Genomic DNA, 16860 nt, shown 5'->3' on the forward strand with positions numbered 1-16860 from the left:
TGCTGTACTGGTAAAGCCGCTGGTGAAACTGTATTAAACCATAGCAATAAAGCATGTATTTTCTGGAAAGTTGAAATGTTAACTTTCTACATTTTTATATTTTTTTGTATGACATGATAGGGAGCTGGTTGAGACTTGGCCCTGTTTATAGAGCATCTTGGAAGCAGTTTAAGAAAACAGGTGAATTAATTATGTTTGTTAATAAAAAAATAGCTTTAGTTTGAAAATAGCATGAGAAGGTGCATCATGAAAGATAATCATAAGAGAACAGCAATTTAGAACCAGAATGTTTTTCTTTATCAAAATTCTGGATGTAAAATAGTTTAGTTTGCTACTTACTAGAAAACAAGGGTTTGCCTGTGTCATTCCAAAGCGTGCAGTTGTGAAAATATGCAGTTCATGGGGAGTCTGAAAGCAGTGAGAAAGCATGGCCAGGCGTATACCAGAAGGCAATTCTTTCTCCATCTCCTCATCTTGATAATGGAACAGCAGCGCTGTAGAGCCCAGCATGTTTCTTTTGTGTCAATATATGTGTGTGCCCTCTGTGACCACAGAAAAATGCAAAGCCCAAATCTCTTTCACCTCAGTGACATTTCAAGAAGATTCCAGGTCTAAAATGAGAAAGAAAAATAAGTTGTTTCTGGATTGTTTGTTTGGTTTGGGTTGGGTTTTTTTAGAGCTAGAAATACACCATGGAGGCTGTACAGTCAGGGGAAGGCCTGGTCGGCTCAGTTGTGCTAAGCTGTCCTTGCCAGAGCTGCTGGAGGAGACCTCATGGCATCTCTGCCCTGGCCTGGCACTGGGATGGCCAAAGGCTCCTGGGTCTGGAGGGCAGACCAGGGATGCAGGGGGATCCCCTGGCAATGCCTGCGCCCCGCTGCCTGGCCAGAAGAGGGTTAAGGGCTGCCGACTGCTCCATGATTCAGAGGGATTTGAAGGAAAAGGTGTGCCGCCTTTTCCAGGAAATCAGAAGACACAAAGGAGGTGCCTTTGGGGCTTTGCTACTTCAGTCAGAGGAAGAAGCTGTGTTTTATGTTACTTGGGCATTGTCTTTGGCCAAGTCTGTCATGCCTGCAGGAAAAGGGCCAGTGTGGACTTTGAGGAGGGGGCTGCTGAGATTTTCCTTGAGAGGTTAACAAGCTCTTCCCAGCCTGTGTTTCTGAAAGCAGCTTTTTTACTAGTCCGTGAGCTGCTGTGTGGTGAGCTGAACCTACTTGCATAAACAAGGCTCCAGCTCAGTTGTTTTCTAGTCATAAATTGATCAGGCCATTGATTTGTTGCAAGCATCAGAATTTAGAGGGATTTTAAATGTGAGAGTCTCTTCTAAGATTTGGTTTTACATTATTAATTTAGCAACACAAAGCTACATGTGCTACTTGCCCTTTTTCTAACAACATTTAATAGTGGTCAGTTTGACTTGGTTTTTTTTTGAAGATCAAGATGTTTTGCTGGCTTTTTAGGAGAGTAAACAGTCCAGCCAAACCTATAAAGAAAATCACCTGGTATAAGCTTGGGGACCTGGAGGTGCTTTTCCAAGAACAGGAAGGAAGCTGTTGCTTGGCAGAAATGGAGCATAAACAAAGAAAGAAACAGTGGGAATGTGTTTACCAGACACATGGAAAACAACTTTCAAGCAAGTCTCTTTAAGATCAAGAAGCGTTAGGACTGATCCTGTCCACACTGACCCCAAGCAAGTTACCACTGAGCCAAGTCCAGCCAAGTGGTATGAGCTAGCAAGAGCAACCACACACCAGTTTGCAGAAATGAGTTTTGTTATGGCATTAATCCTGAACTGGGCTGTGTAAGGAAGAGACACCTTAGAAGGGAGGTATAATAGCTTCCTTCTGGGAAGAAATTTGAGATTTTCCTCTTGGTATGGCTGAGATGGTGGAGGTAGATGTACTGTTGCTCACAGTGCAGCAGCAGTTCCCCTCTGCAGATTGTGCCCTGCATGGAGCCAGTGACTCTTGTGGCTGCTGAGGGCACACCAAAGTCCAAAACTATTTGGGGAGAGCTGCCAGGTTGCTGTAACATTTAGTGGTTCAATACAGAGAAGGGGTTGCTTAGAGCTGCCTCCACACCTACCCATTCAGAAATTCTCCACCCTCTCTGAGGTGACCTGCCGCAGTGCTGTTGGATTTGCTGGCACGCCTCAAATGCCAGGCAGCCTGAGCAAGGGCTGAAAGACTGACTTATCCTTGCAGCGCTGGGCAATGAAAATGGGGGAATTACAACCCAAAGGAGACATAGGGCTGGAAGGGACCTGCACAGACCATCAAATCTTTTTCCTGTACAAACCTGTTCTTGGCAGCTCCTCGTCTCATGTGCCCTCAACAGTCCCCTGTGCCTTCACAGCCAGCATGGCCTTAGGGTGTCCTTCCCAGGCAGGAGCCGACCTGCATCCCCACGGCTCAATGGAGGCCTCAGACACCATGCAGTGCCAGGTGCTTGCGAACCTTTCTCCAAATTCATCCCAATTTTTTCTTTCAGTTCATAATACTCAACCACGGAGGGGCTCCTTTAATAACTGTCTGAAAGCAAGAGAAATGCTCTTGTCTGAATACTGGCTCCCACACCCCAAATGCACTGGGTGGATTTACTGTGCCTCTTGTCTAGTCCAACTCTGGTACATGCAATAAAAAAAAGTTACTTTCCACTCTTTGTGTCTTTTATTGCTAGAATTTACTGCAGGATTTCTCTGCCTTCTTAAATAAGGCTGGGCTTCTTTATGTGCACAGTGTGCACCCCCCTTGGCCCTGCCCCTGCTTGGTTACCCCAAGACATGTAGGCAGTGTCTCTGGGTGCTCTGGTTCTCCCAGCCCCTTGTGGGAGAGGGGCTGTGGCCCCCTGGCCTTGGCATCACTCCTCATGTGGGGCCCCACCAGGGTGTATCACTTCCTCCAGGGCAGTGTAGGATCCGCCTGACAGCAGTGTTCGTGCCGCCTGACACAAGAGCATTGCCTCCCACAAGGATTTCAACAGTTTCCCACAGCGACAGTGTCTCTGATAGCTGAAATTTCTGATCTAATAAAAGATCTTCATATCTCAGCAGGTGTGGCTTCAACAATCTATGGACTGTCAAGCATAGAAGGTAGTGTTTATACATGCATTTTAATCCTTGTTTGTATTGTACTTTGAAGGTGTAAAATACCTCAGAAATCTTGACTTCTTATTGTTAGTATTATCACTGTCATCTTAATTTTCCGTCATTTGGGATATCAGTTATTCATGAGAAATCAGTGCAACAAGTGGGAGTTCTTCCAAAGCTTTTGGTGTTGTTTTCAGTCACATCATGCCAAATTTCTTGGAGGAATCTGATCTGACACAAACCCAGACAAGTCACTGTAAAAATGTATACAAAAAGACACAGGCTGACACACTGCAGCTGGCGACACCAGCAGATATAGATGTTATTTGCAAAACTCTTCCTTCCCTGTGAGAACGCAAGGGCCTGGGAAGAGCACATGCTGCAGAAAACAGCAGCATCACAAATAGCCTTGGGAGCGAGGTTTGGCTGAGGTGTGTGTTTTGTGCTTATCACTTAATTTAGCAAAGTTGGGAAACCCATGAAGGAAAAACATTTGGATATTTTCCAGATGTGGAATGATGCAGGAAGAAGCAGGGCTGTATTAAGCATGCTTGTGTACTGAAATATATATGTACAATCGCTACGGGATACTGTAACTAGCAACATCTATCAAAACTAAAGCAGTAATACTTGTACTAGGGTGTCTGTGCCTGTGCATGGCAAACCTGCCTCTGTAATGGCATGTGTGGGTTCTGTGCAGTTCAGGAAAAGATGCTTTTACTGTGCTCACCCAACTCAGGTGTATCTGAGCCCTGTGCAGAATGCACCGAGTGATTTCCACCACCACCAGCAGTCCATTGTTGTAACAATTTACTTTATTCCTTACAGATGAATTACAGAAAAGAGTGAACTGCTTTCCCCCTGCCCCCCCCCTTCTGATTACACAGTGATTCTGTGTGCCAAAAAGCCACTAAAAAGAAAAGAGTGCGAGAGATTATGTGTGACAGGAATAAAGTCTGTCACAGAGTTGCAGATTATTTATTGCTGGTGTGCTTTGATAAGTGGCTGCAACTGGCTTTAATTTTCTCGATGCTCCCCAGCTGCTTTGATCAGTAATGAAACTGTTAACAGCACTGACAATTAAATAATTGTCGATGGGCATCGCAGTTTAAACTTCCCCTGACAAACAGTGGCAGATCCCACCCGTCAGGGCTATTGTTTCACGCTTTCTTTGGACGTATCACTGGGTTGAATCATGCTGCGCTTCTTTTCAGGATTTTCTTCCACAGTCACCATGGTTAGAGAGTCGCTCTGGTTTTCTGAGCGAGAGCTGGGATCGTAGACAGCGTGCTGGCAGCGTGTGGGAGGTGTGTTTCATTGCCATGTGCCCCTGGAGCAGAGGCTTTGCATGTGGGTGTCTTCTCTGGGTCCTGTGCTGATCTGCAGCTTGGGAGGAGTGTAGCATCCAGGAGGGGACCAGAAAGCTTCTGTGCACGTAGCAGTCAGTGAGGATCTAGGGTAGGGACGGTGGCTCTGAATGCAGGTGACACGTGGGAGAGGACAGTGATTGCCGCCTGAGACAGCGAGCGCAGTGGTGAGTGTCCTCTCCTCCTTCCCTGGGACTGGTCCTGGCCTTCCTACTTTGCTATAGCTTTTTTAAATCCTCCCTTCACACAGGGTCTTTATGGCTTTCAAGTCTCTCCTTTTTTACCTGCCCTCCTCTTCTCCCCTCATCTCTCATTACCCTCCTTTTAGTCTCCCCTTCTGTCTTTGTTCCTGTCCCTGTGCCTCTGAGGCTGGACGCAGTCTCATGCAAATGCAGTGGGTTCTTTGAACATTTGTAGCCTTATGCTTTGGGAACTGTTGACTGGCAGGCATTGTCTATAATGGATTTAGAAGCACCTGAACACCCTATTTGCATTTCTGCCTGTTTGTTCAAAACCACCAGCACTCAGCTCCCTTGAGGCTTGAATTCTGCTAGAAGCAGCCGTGGCAGTGGCATCCTGTGATTTACTTCATCAGTTGACATTTTCAGGAATTTAGTCTGAAATAACGAGTTTGGCCATTTTACTGCCCTCTGCTGCTATATAAGTTGGGTAACTTCTCTGAGTACCCAAAGGGTTGGAGTCTCCTAGATATAACTGGCTTTATTAGTGAGAGCTCGCACGGAAGTGTGCCTCCTTCTGTTGTTATTATTCAGTGGTCTGTATTGATTTGTGGTATATGTTATTCAGTTAAAACCCTGATCAGCCCAGTTCTGCTGTCTGTCTAGATTGCTTGTACAATTAGGAGTTCTAGTAGTGATTTCAAGATCAGAAGCAAATCCTCTCCAAAATTAGGTCTTGCCTATGTAAACAAGTTGCACTACTTTTAACCACTATTCTGTAACATTGATATAACCTTCCCCTAGTGTGAATTCAGGTATGCCAGTATGAACATGCTTATACCAGTGTAGCGTGTTCCCCTGTGGGAAAGGAGAACAAGCTATTCCAGTACAGAGTGCTTTTATTTGGCTCTGACTACATCCACACTTTGATGCATTGGCAGAAATACACCAGCAAATAATACTTGTAATTTAACATGGGTGAACTGGTACAAAATCAAGTATGGAACAAGTCTTGGTCTGCAGATTACCTCAATAACTTCTTGACGAGCAAGCGTTGAATATGCCTTGAATTTATAATAGTGTCTTTGTGAATGAAGGTACAGTGGAAAGACTTAGTGTCGTTATGTATTCACACTTAAGAAACTAAGAACTGGTCAGTGTGTTGACTCTAAAGTCATGACTGTGAGTCATGGCTGCAGTTTATTTTTAAATAAAGTACGTAAGACTTTATTCACTTTCAGACTGGTTGCTGACCTTTGTTTTTATTTGCAGCATATTGGCAACCTAAGAGGGCCATGGCAAAGATGCAGATTCCAGTAATGCTTACTTGGAAGTGCCTTTGAGCTGGCAGGGAAATACAGAGGTGTTCTAGCAATGTTGAAAATCTGGGTCCTGAAAAGCCACTTCTGCCAGTGAAAAGTGATTGTCTGGTGACTGTGAAATACTCGGCATTCATATCTGTGATCATCTACCTCAGTCACCAGCAGGGCAGAGCAGTCCAGAGATTAACAGGCAACAGGTACAGAGAAAAATTTAAAAAAATTCCAATTGGGTACTATAATCCCAAATATCACGGTTTACTGGGATTTTCCCAGTACTGCTGCTAATCTAGATGATTGCTATGTGCCTTGTAGCAAGAACCATGTAGGAAAGACTCTTGGTGTTTGCAGGCAAAGGAGAAATACATTTGGTATGGGCAACACTTTGTATTCAGAGTAATTGGGGGAAGTCAGTGCCACCAACAGACTAGGGTCTTCTGGAGAAGAACTGGCTTAATTGCACATGACTGGCAGGTGTCTGGAAACATGGGACCTAATTAAAACTTCTAGGCTTTCTTCTGTTACAGAGTAAATAAATGGATATGACCCTTTTCTTCTGCAAGATAAGAGGTTATTTTAAGGCAGATGATGGGAAGGTGAAGGAGTCTGCGGTGAGGATTAACTGGTGCCATTAGGGCTTTGCTGGGAGGAACACACCTTATTGTGCTGTTTGTCACAGTTACCTTGCTGGGCTGTTGAGGGAAATAAGTTTTCACAGAACCTAATAGTTTCCTCCTATGACTTACTGTCACCTTCATCTCATTTAATTCTCACCTTTGCTTATTGTGAGTGCCATTTCAACGCTGCGTTTCTCGACTTCGTTACCTCCAGACTGAGCACTGCTTCGGAAACAGCTTTCTGAATTGCAAGTGGCTTGTTTTGCAGAGCAGGAAGGAAGACTTTTGTGCTGTTTTTTCCCCGAGCTCATTGACTCTCCATAACTCTTGATAGTGGTGGCAGAGGTGGCTCCCATGGGCAGGCTGGGGCCCTTGGCTGCGGCTGTCTGCTGCTGGTGCTGTTGGGGTGGCACAGGCAGGCAGCAGTCAGTAAAACTGGTGTACGCTCATCGAGAGCCTGCAGCTGACCTTGGACAAGTCTGCAGTTGGGCTGTAACCCAGCCTAGCATCTAGCTTGCCCTGGTATTTGCTACATCTTTCTAGGAGGAAAGTGATTCTGTGATGGTCCTTTTGCTGGTTTAGATTACTTCTCTCTCATGGGTTTTCCTGCTCTCTTTGCATCAGGTGTGAGCTGCAGACTGTCAACTGCTGCTCTTTCTCCTTAAAGAGTCCGGCAACATTGGCAGCCCTGGAAGGAGAGGCAGAGGCATCAGACAGGTCCTTGCCTGCAGTTTTTGGCAGAGAGGCTTCCTTCCAGTCAGGACAGTTTATGTGAGATTCACAGACAGAAGCAGTATCAGCTCAGCCCTGCTCCCGCAGGAGTCTGCAGAATCCATTGGTGAGCAGTTTTGAAAAGCTCTTTTTTATTGTCTCATTGCCTCCACTTTTAACCAGATATGAAATTGTTCATTATAAAACACCCAATCATTCTTACAGCAGTCGCATCACTGGTGTCTGCGGTGATGTGTTGTGAGCTGCACAGGAGGGAAGTCATTAATATCTGTGTTTATACATTTCCCTAAAGATCAAGAGATGACTGCAGTGGAAGATTAGTTTTGCTGGGAAAGACGCTGACTGACCTGGCCTGATCAGGGAAGACATTAAAATGTTACGCTCTTTAGTTTTCTCTGCTTTGCTCAGATATTTGGTGGTGTGGTCTGTTGTTCTCTGGCAAATATGTTTGGGTCTGAGTGCTGCCTGAAACAGTTAGAAACCCAATATGTTTTTTGAGGCAGGGGCAATTATTTATTACGTGTTTGTCCAGCTCCTAGCGCTTTTGGTTGCTGTGCCGACTGATTGCTAATGGTTGAGCAATAGTATTTATTACTGGCAGCTGGTAATAGCAGTCTGTATTTATGCCTCATAGGGGAGTTTGGTATGTGCACACAGCCATGGGATGTTAAAGGTTTTTGTACCATTTAGAGGCACCATGAAGTCTGTGCAGACCGTCTAGCCTTCTGCCATTTTAAGTGCTTCCTTACTTCATTTCAGAGATATTTGTTTATTCCTTCCCTTGCTACCCTCCCAAACTTTTCAAATCTTTTCCATCTGGGCTCTTGTGTTTATAAACTCTTGTGCATTTGGAGTTTGTAGGCAGCAACTACTTTGAAGCCTGCTTTTGTAGTACAGACCAAATAGCTGCCAGAAGACACCATGGGCTCCCGTTTGCTGCCACCACCTCCTTATGGCACTGCAGGTCTCTGATTGCCTCCGTACCTGTTGGATGCCCAGCCCTGCGCTCACTGCTGTAGGTCAGCATCACCCTGCTAAGGAGGCCACAAAACTTCCCTGATTTACACAGCCTGGGGATCTGGTGCAGCACAGTTGCTATTGAAATATTTTAGTTTGTCTTGGTTTGTTTCTCTTGAAAAATCAGTGCGGCCAACTCATAACTCCTGTTTTGTAAGACCCACACAGCTAAAGCCTATCACTTTGTGGAAAAGATGAGATGGTCAGCCCTGAGCCAGGCTGAAGTCTGGCTTCATAAAAACCATCTGTCACCTTTTAGCCATTCTTCTTGCCACTTCCTTTCCCATAGCAGAGATAACGGGAGTGTTTCCTGCTAGCTCCTGTCTCTCTGTGATAAACTGCTGTGGTCTTTATTGGAAAGCACTGTATAGCTGCTCTTAGTGCTGTGATAAAGAAAATACTGTGAATGGGCAGCATTGTGTTTGGCTTCCTTTCAGCCAGGGCCAGTCTGGACTCTGAGGACCTGATCTTACTTCTGTTTCAGGCCTTGACTCGTGTTTGCGTGGGAGACAGGGATTTTTGTTTGTTTAAAGCCACCTTTACACTTCTGACATGGAGCTGTTGAAGGTCAGTGTGATCTATAAATCTATAGATGGGAGTCTGCAGGTGCCCCTTGTTCCATATCCTCCTTTGTGCTCTCGTCCCTCCCTTGTGGCAGGGCTGGAGCTGGTGTAGATACCCTTGCGTTGGTGTTAACTTTGTGTTAGTGCTTTCCTTACCCTCACTGCCTGGGAACTCCCAGCTCTCGAGGCAGGGGTGCTTTTGACCCTCCTTGTATTTCCAGTTGTAAGTGCTTGTAGCAAGGAGGGTGTGTAGCCAAGCAGTACTGTTTTGTTTCAGTTTGGGATTTTTTGCTTGGATCATTCAATTTGGTGAAAAAAAAAGGCAGTGTCAGTATAGGTTAGCTTTAAAGCAATGAGAAGAATCCTCATCCTGAATTCTACGGCTTTCAGATTTGTTGTGTTTTGTCAGGAGCTGTATTGTCAGGTTTGCTGCCCATGAGACTAGGAGCCTGGATTCTCCAGGGCTTTAGCTTATGGCTGATAACTCACACAAAGAGTTTCTGTCTGGTTTATGCCTGGCACACACACAGCTGCATTTGGTAGTGGGACAGTTGTACAAGTAGCAGAGTAGTCACTGGCAAAAATACTGGGGTAGTATTATTTGAACAGTAGGAGGAGATCAGCAAAGACAAATGCACAGTTAAATTTGTATGACGTGGGTGTGCTCATTCACCTGCGTGCCTGAAGCTCCCTCAGGCTGAATCAAAGGAAAGCGCCAGTGCGAAGAGTTTATCCTGTCTCCCTTTTTTCACCAGATAAGTCATGGATAAACTGGGAGAGAAGGAAGGACTGAGGTAGGCACGGAAATGTTTTCAGCTTGAGAACTGAGGCTGAGAGTGAGTTTCGTTGTGCATGCTGCATCAGCCTGTGCGCCGTTTGAGTCCTTTGGGCTCATTTAACACAGCATAAATTCCACCCTAAATGCTCTTTGTGGGTTGTCTAGTTTCCTTCCTCCCACAGAGATTTTTAATTAAAAATCTAGGACCAAAATAACTTCAGTACCATCTTTTAACTATTGTTGAAGGAAGAGCTTCATGCTCTTGTTTCTGAGAAACAGTGAATTTTATGCAAAAAACCTCAGTATATTAATTTCCTGTAGAATTTCAGGGAGAGTGGCAGTATCAGAGGAAGTATAGGTGGATGCTAAATTTAAACCACTGTACAGCAGACCTTGGTATACTATAGCACCCAAAAGTCTGAAAAGCTAAAGAGGGTCGTATAAGGATCTTTTAAAAAACAGATACACTTCCTTAAAATTTATTTGGTCTTGTTTATTCAGCACTCCTTGTGAAGGCTTCTGAAGTTTACAGAGCCTGTCTGAATCTGACAGGAGAAGTAAGGAAGTAGAGGAGCAGAAAATTCAGTGTGATTGGAGCACTGTGGTATGTGGTCATTGCTCCATCATTTAGCTGTTCTTCAGAAGCAGATGAGCCAGGTCAGGTATAATTTAATGGGTTTGGGGTCAGAACCATTGGGTAGAAATATAGCTTGTGCTTATACTGGATGTCAAGGTAGAAATATACTTTTAATCTAAAATTCTTGGCAGTTAGGACTGTCCATTTCATTCTTTGTGAGCATGTGTTTGGGACAGTGGATATTCATGACATAAAGAGTCTGGAACTGATTCTGGAAAATTTTTGGGAAATTTAACAGCACTTGTTTTTTCTCTTGTTAGATGGTTTGTAAACATCCTTTCCTGACATTACCTTTGCCTCACTGCTGTGTTGAAGTTCCCTTTTGAGCCTGAGTCTGAAAATGGCTCAACAGGACTTGAGACAGAAGTCTGATTTTGTTTTACTTTGTTATATGGGGCAATATTTCACAAACAAGGGAATAATGTCAGGAGGACACTATCAAGCATGAAAACAGGTCTTAAAATTAGCTTGGTATTTCCTAGTAATTGTATGGTGGGAGTGTAGCCCCAAGGCACAATCTTTTCTGGATTTAATTATAAAAAGGCAGAGGTGGATATCATAGAAAGCCATCAGTGAGGCTTGCAGTCGTCTGTTGGTTTTTTTTTGAAATGTCATTAAAGCTTGAAGTAGGATCCTTCCATTAAAAGGGAATATGATCTCATTATGTGATTTAGATAGTGGTATGAGGCTGTAATGATTCTCTCTAATATGTTCTTTTAAAAGAAAAATATCAAGGCAAGAATTGACCTTGAAGATGTGGCTTGCTTGCAAATGATGTAACTGCATGCCTGTCCAAAGCGATGTGTTCTTGTCATGGCTTTAAATCTCCAATAGCTTTAGCTAGAGTAACTAAGTGAATTTCTTGTTAATGTTTCTGTGTACCTGATGCCGTATTTCCCTCACAGCCCTGAGTTTTTACCAAATCCGGTCACGCCCTGCAAAGGGCTGTGCTTATTGGAGCCCTCCTGCGGGGATGGGATGGCAGGTGCCATGTGAGGCCAGGCTCCCTCTTCCCAAGGCCTGTCATGGAGACTCTGTCAGGGCAACTGTCCTGGTTTTGGCTTGGATAGAGCTAGTTTTTCTTCTTAGTAGCTAGAATAGTGCTGAGTGTTGGATTCAGTATGGAATTTGGTATGAGAAGAAAAGTTAGCTCTATCCCAGCTGTGGTTTAAACCACAGCAGTGACCCTTACACAGCCTGGGGTCCCTATCCCTTAAGGTACCACTAGAAAAACTGCGTTACTAAAAAGCTGTTTTCTTAGGTAGTCAGCTACAGTTTAAAAGGATTCTGTGGGAGGTCATTGGAGGGTATTACTAACAATTAGCATGCATAAAAACTCAAGGACATGGGGGGCTGTAGGATATCTATTCCCCAAGTAGTATATCTGAGTTATAGATAGTTACTGGAAAGCTCAATGTGTCAAAGGTGGACATGGTTTACCATTATGCAACTCATTAATACTGTTCATGGGACTCTGAGACTTGCTCCCTGAAGTGCTCAGGCTTAGAGACACTGTGTGCCTTAAAAAATGTCACTGGTGGATGGGCTATCAATATCAATAACTACAGTAAAAAGGAAGCAGCGCACTTCACATCTGGTTTTCAGGTAGAGATTTTTTGAGTCATGTGTCCAATGTTTTTACCTTTGGGTCTAGTATTATTTATTTTGAAATTTATAACCAAGTGCTTATTTCCTTAACTAGCACAAAGCTTTTAACACTTTTCTTAGTGCCTAACCTCACACCGTGTCTCTGTGCCTGAGCATCACACCCTCAAGTCAGAGGGAATGCTGCCTTTAGGCTCGGGCACGTGCTGCCAAACCACTGGGGGCTGGTCAGGAGCTGTGCCCACGCTTCAGCACAAGCAGCAGGGGTTCAAGGGTTGTCTGTATTGCAAGTGATGGTGGCTTGTATCTGCTTACCTGAACATTTGAACAAGCTTGCTCAGTAGCAGACATCAGCAAGGATGTCAGAATGATCTGGCTATGGGGTTCTTGCCTGATTTCTCAGATATAATGTCTAGCCTGCCTTGCATGCCTTACTACTGCAGCCCGTGCCATTGGCCCTATTCCGGCTAGCTAGCTCAAAGGTAGTTTATGTATGTGTGCCTGAATTGTGTTTGTACCTTAATTTTGATGTAAATATATCTTTACCAGCCTCTTTGTGTTCACTGCTGAGCAGCAGCTGTGATAGCCACATCAATCTTTGTCACCTATACAAAACTTTAATTTAAAGAAGTATATAAATATTTCTAGATAAACAGAAATATAGAGGCAGAGATCTGGTTCCTGAATTTGTTTCCAAGCGGATCCTTACTGGAATTTCTTGGTTAGTGTGTTACAAAAACTGCATCAGGAGATCAATTGTGGTCTGTGATGGCACATTTCTTCCTGTATGGTTGTACATTATGTTTTGGTGGGGAGTCTTTGCTGATCTGCATTTTGAATTTATTTTCCTGCTTAAAAGAACGCCGACTAGAGATATCAGTAATAAATAATGGTAAACTAAATAAAAATTCAGTAAGATGGTTAAGCATTCAGATGCTTGATGTATACTTAACAGGTGTGATTTACCTTTTGGTCATCTTCAGTTGAATGTATTAGAACATGGGATTAAAGGGCTGAAGAGGATTCAAAGAATACACCTTACTTTTCTGCATAGATTGGTACCTCAATAAAATATGTTTGCATGAGCTTTACTCAGTAGAGATGCCTTCAGAAATCAGGGCCTAAAGGATTTACTGAAAATAAAATAAGGGACTAAGACAAAAGTTAGTAGGAAAGGTGCTTGCTCCTGTCTTTCACTGAGTGCTGGGGACTTTCTCATCCTTCTGGTAGTGTGGGGAAAGCCTTCAATTCTGTGCGCATCTGTTGATACCAAGGAAATAATTAATGTTGATGTACTAGTTGTAATTACAGCAAGTGAGGTATGATCTATGTAGTTAGCAAGGGGAAAGACCATTGAAATTGCTAAGTCAGGAGAAGGCGCTCAGTGCTAGTGGGAAATTTAATATGCTTTGTTAAATTAATAGCCTTCTGCATAACAATCAATTTACAGTTTAAAGGGTAGAGGAGGTGGATGTAAAAATCATTAAGCATTCATTTCAATGACCCACTCGATATTCCTAGTCAGAAGAAATCACTAGCACAGTGTTTACAGAGTAGATTGCAAGTGTTTTAAGACAAAACCCACATGAGAATTGTGTACTTAATACTTACTGAAATGCCCATTTCTAAGCCATAAGTTTATAGTGATCCTTCTCCCAAATACAACATGGCTTTAGTGATAGGCTGATGTTTGCTCACAGGAGATGTTTGTCCAAACCAGAGATGATTCTGAAGATGAGGTTTTCCTACATGTCAAATAAAAATGTTTTGCCCTTCGTAACCCTACATTTTAAATTTCTTAGTCCCAAGTTAAATAAGGGTCTCCCAAAAGAATAATCTGGGATGTTTTTTTCTTCTCAGCATGGGCACTCAGTGCCTGGTTTTGCCATAGTTGTTTTGTTTGTGGTCTTTGTACATAATGCTCACCGCAGAGAGAGATTAGTTGTGAGAAGATTATGCGTGTAAATGCTGCTGGTGTGCCTAAAGCTGCAAATGTTCTGGTGTACACAAAGGAAACATTAATCAAGACATTTTACAGAGAATTAAGTGAGGAAATAGTTTTGTCTCCTGATTACTCCATAATTTTCACTGCCCAGTGCAGGAAAAGGCAGGCAAAGAAGCAGAAGGCGATAGAAAGGGGTGGTTGTTTTGTTCTCAGAGAGCAAGAGCAGATTGCTGGGGGTGGCTGTGGCAGGCAACTTCCACAAAAACAGCACAAGAGAGGCAGCTTTGAGGACTCTGCAGGGCATGTGAGTTTCGAGTTAGGTTGTAGGGATAAACTAGCCACACTCCTGAGCTTGCCAAAGCAGCTGAGAGAAATCCTTCCTGTTGCATATAATCTTAATAAAGCCGTCTGTAGCTTTAACTTTCCGTAATGTGGTTCCTTTGTTGCAGATGTGTGTCTTCAGCAGCCTGCGTTATTTGATTATTATTTTTTTTTTCCAGCCTAGACTGATCATCAAGCTGAGTAATACGGCATGCAGCAGAGGGTATGGCAGGCCTTAAAATCAGAGCACTCCTGCAGTATTTCCATGTATTCATCTGGAGCACTTGAAGGATTGAAAGAGTGGGGCTCTACTGAGCTGCTGGGGCTGGTTTAGGATTCAGCAGAGCAGGACATGGTCTAGGAGGAACACACTGGGCACCACCACTGGTAAGGAAAGGTCCCCTTGCCAGTGCCACAGAGAAATAGCTGACCCCAATAACTCTGGGGAATAGCTGACATTTATTGTGAAGCTTCATTGCCTTAGGTTCCAGCTAACAGCATGACAGCCCAAAACATTCAGTGTCAGCTGCAATATGTGTGTTTTGCCATATCCCTAACCAAAACCCATGGGTGTTAGGTAGAGAAGAAAATTGCCAGCGCAGGCACTTTTCACTGTATCAGGTTTTATTTAACTGTTAGTAGGGGATTGGTTGTCCAATTACCTATCTTATAAATAGGTATTTTAGGAATAGCTTCCAGAAATAGATTTCACAGACTTTCTGAACTGATTGTAGTTCTTCAGCTGTTGTAAATCACCAGTGCACCACTGAACTAATAATTTACCCTTGTTGAGGATCTGTGCAGCTGTTTTCCTGGTGAATACTTAGGGCTGTAATTGCTAGAAATGTATCTGCTAACAATTTGCCTTCTCTTTTCATTCATGAAATTTTTACCTCCTCAGGGATAATTGAATCAGGAAATGTCGGTATCTTTAGGTTTAATTTTCCTTATTGATGGGGATTCTGGAGTGAATGACTGCTGTGAATACAAAATACAGTTTAATTTGATTTCTGGGAAATATTTAGTGACCAGAAAAAGAGAAGGTTGTTTGAAACAAGCTTTGAATAAATTAAGAGGGCTCCCCCCACCCCCCCACTCCCCAACTAGCACAGCCTTCTGGACTACACAACCTCCCTAATTAACTATTTATAAAGATGTGCATATTTCCAATCTATTTTAAAGTGCTGGAAATGAGAGTAAGCAAACCAACCTACCCACCAGTTTGCAGAGGGTAGGGGCAGCATAGTATCTGTACAGTGTTTAGTTGTGTGGTAATTATATATCAGGAACTGCAAAATTTAGAGATGGAGCCAGGAAAATTCCATCCCCAAAAGCCTCGAGGCTGATGATGAAAGCTTGCCAGTAGCTTCCCAGCAAGCACAAAAGGCCCAAAAAGCAGATCAGCCGTGTGAAAGGCATCTCTGCACCCACACTGAGCATCTGTAAATGCCTCAGTCGCTGCCTGAACCCCAAATGGGTGCAGTGCCAGAAAAGGAGAGCGCTGGCTGTTCCTATTTGCTTTAATGGCAGCCACGAGGTTTGCTGATAAAATAACTTTTATTCTTGCACCATTGCTCTTTTGTCGGCGGTTCTTGAAGCTGCCTGGGAGTGAAAGTCCCATTAGGCGATTGCACCCTGTTAAGTTCACCACTTTCATTGTCCTGTGTTTCATGGGGATTTGACGCAGAATTTTAATCCACTATATTTTTCATTTTTAAAAGATAAAGTGGTCTCAACGACAGGGTTAGCAAGAAGTTTCTTTCTTGCTGCTGAATTATTTATTTCTATTTAAGCTCTAGCGAACAGCCCACATTTAATAGCCCATTACTGTTTAGAGAGCTGTCAACACAAAAGGGGTAATCCTGAAAAATACTGTGTTTAGTGGCTCTGTAATACTCTCTGTATTACCTTTCCTTCATTTTTATGATCAAGAGCACAGAAAAGAAGGGCAGAAATGACCTGAGCTGCAAACTTCAGTGTGCTTTAATCTGCCAGGACTAACCACCAGATAAATTCGTGCAAGAGTTGCAGTGAAGATTTTTCGCGATGAGGTTAGCTTCCTAAGAGAGATTATGGATCCTGCATCAGTTGGCATCTTCAAATCAAGACATAATGTCTTTCTAGGGCAATTCTCCATCTCATCTGCCGGATTTGGAAGGAACGCAGGAACAGTGGGTGAAATTTGTGGCATTGTGTGATGTAAGTGGCTTGGTAACATAATGGCAGGTTTTGGCCTTCTGCAATTCTGGCCCAGTTTTGATTTTTACCTTTTCTCTATTCCCCAAGCCCCCACAAGAACTGGTTTACATGAAGCATCTGCCATACTGTGAAGCAACCTCCAAAATACTGATTTAGAATTAGGTTTGGGTTTCAGAACAACAGTGTTGTCTTCAAATCAGCCATGAAAGATTTGAGGCTCAAAAGCACTCCTGTCTCATGTAGCACCCGTGCACTCATGTATCTTCTATGGTTGCTTATTTCTTATCAGATACTTCATCACCAGTGAATTTTTGTGTGTTTTATAGATAATTATACATTACTGGTCAAAAGTAGATTTAGTACAAGGCTATATTCTTGGAACCCTTCACAACCTTCTATCTCACACAGGTGATTCTGGTCAGAGGCTGGATTATTTAGGTGTCTAAAGAGCCCTGTTGTGAAAACCACTGAGTACACCTCCCACCCTCCTGTT

General features: G+C 43.4%; 1 protein-coding gene across 4 annotated transcripts in view; it reads left to right on the top strand.

Annotated features, from left to right (window-relative positions):
- Nucleotides 1-16860, top strand: part of OSBPL5 (oxysterol binding protein like 5) — a 144053-nt gene that overhangs the window by 56691 nt on the left and 70502 nt on the right. The window contains exon 1 of one of the 4 annotated variants that reach the window (XM_074918296.1): nt 4608-4622. The exons of 2 other annotated variants lie outside the window; for them this stretch is intronic. The gene's annotated coding sequence lies outside the window, so the exon portion shown is untranslated. Of the gene's footprint in view, nt 1-4607; nt 4623-14445; nt 14556-16860 lie in introns of those variants that run through there. One more of the 4 variants, XM_074918294.1, reaches the window with a different exon arrangement.

The sequence above is a fragment of the Athene noctua genome, chromosome 14, assembly GCF_965140245.1.
Source record: "Athene noctua chromosome 14, bAthNoc1.hap1.1, whole genome shotgun sequence".
Classification (NCBI taxonomy): domain Eukaryota; kingdom Metazoa; phylum Chordata; class Aves; order Strigiformes; family Strigidae; genus Athene; species Athene noctua.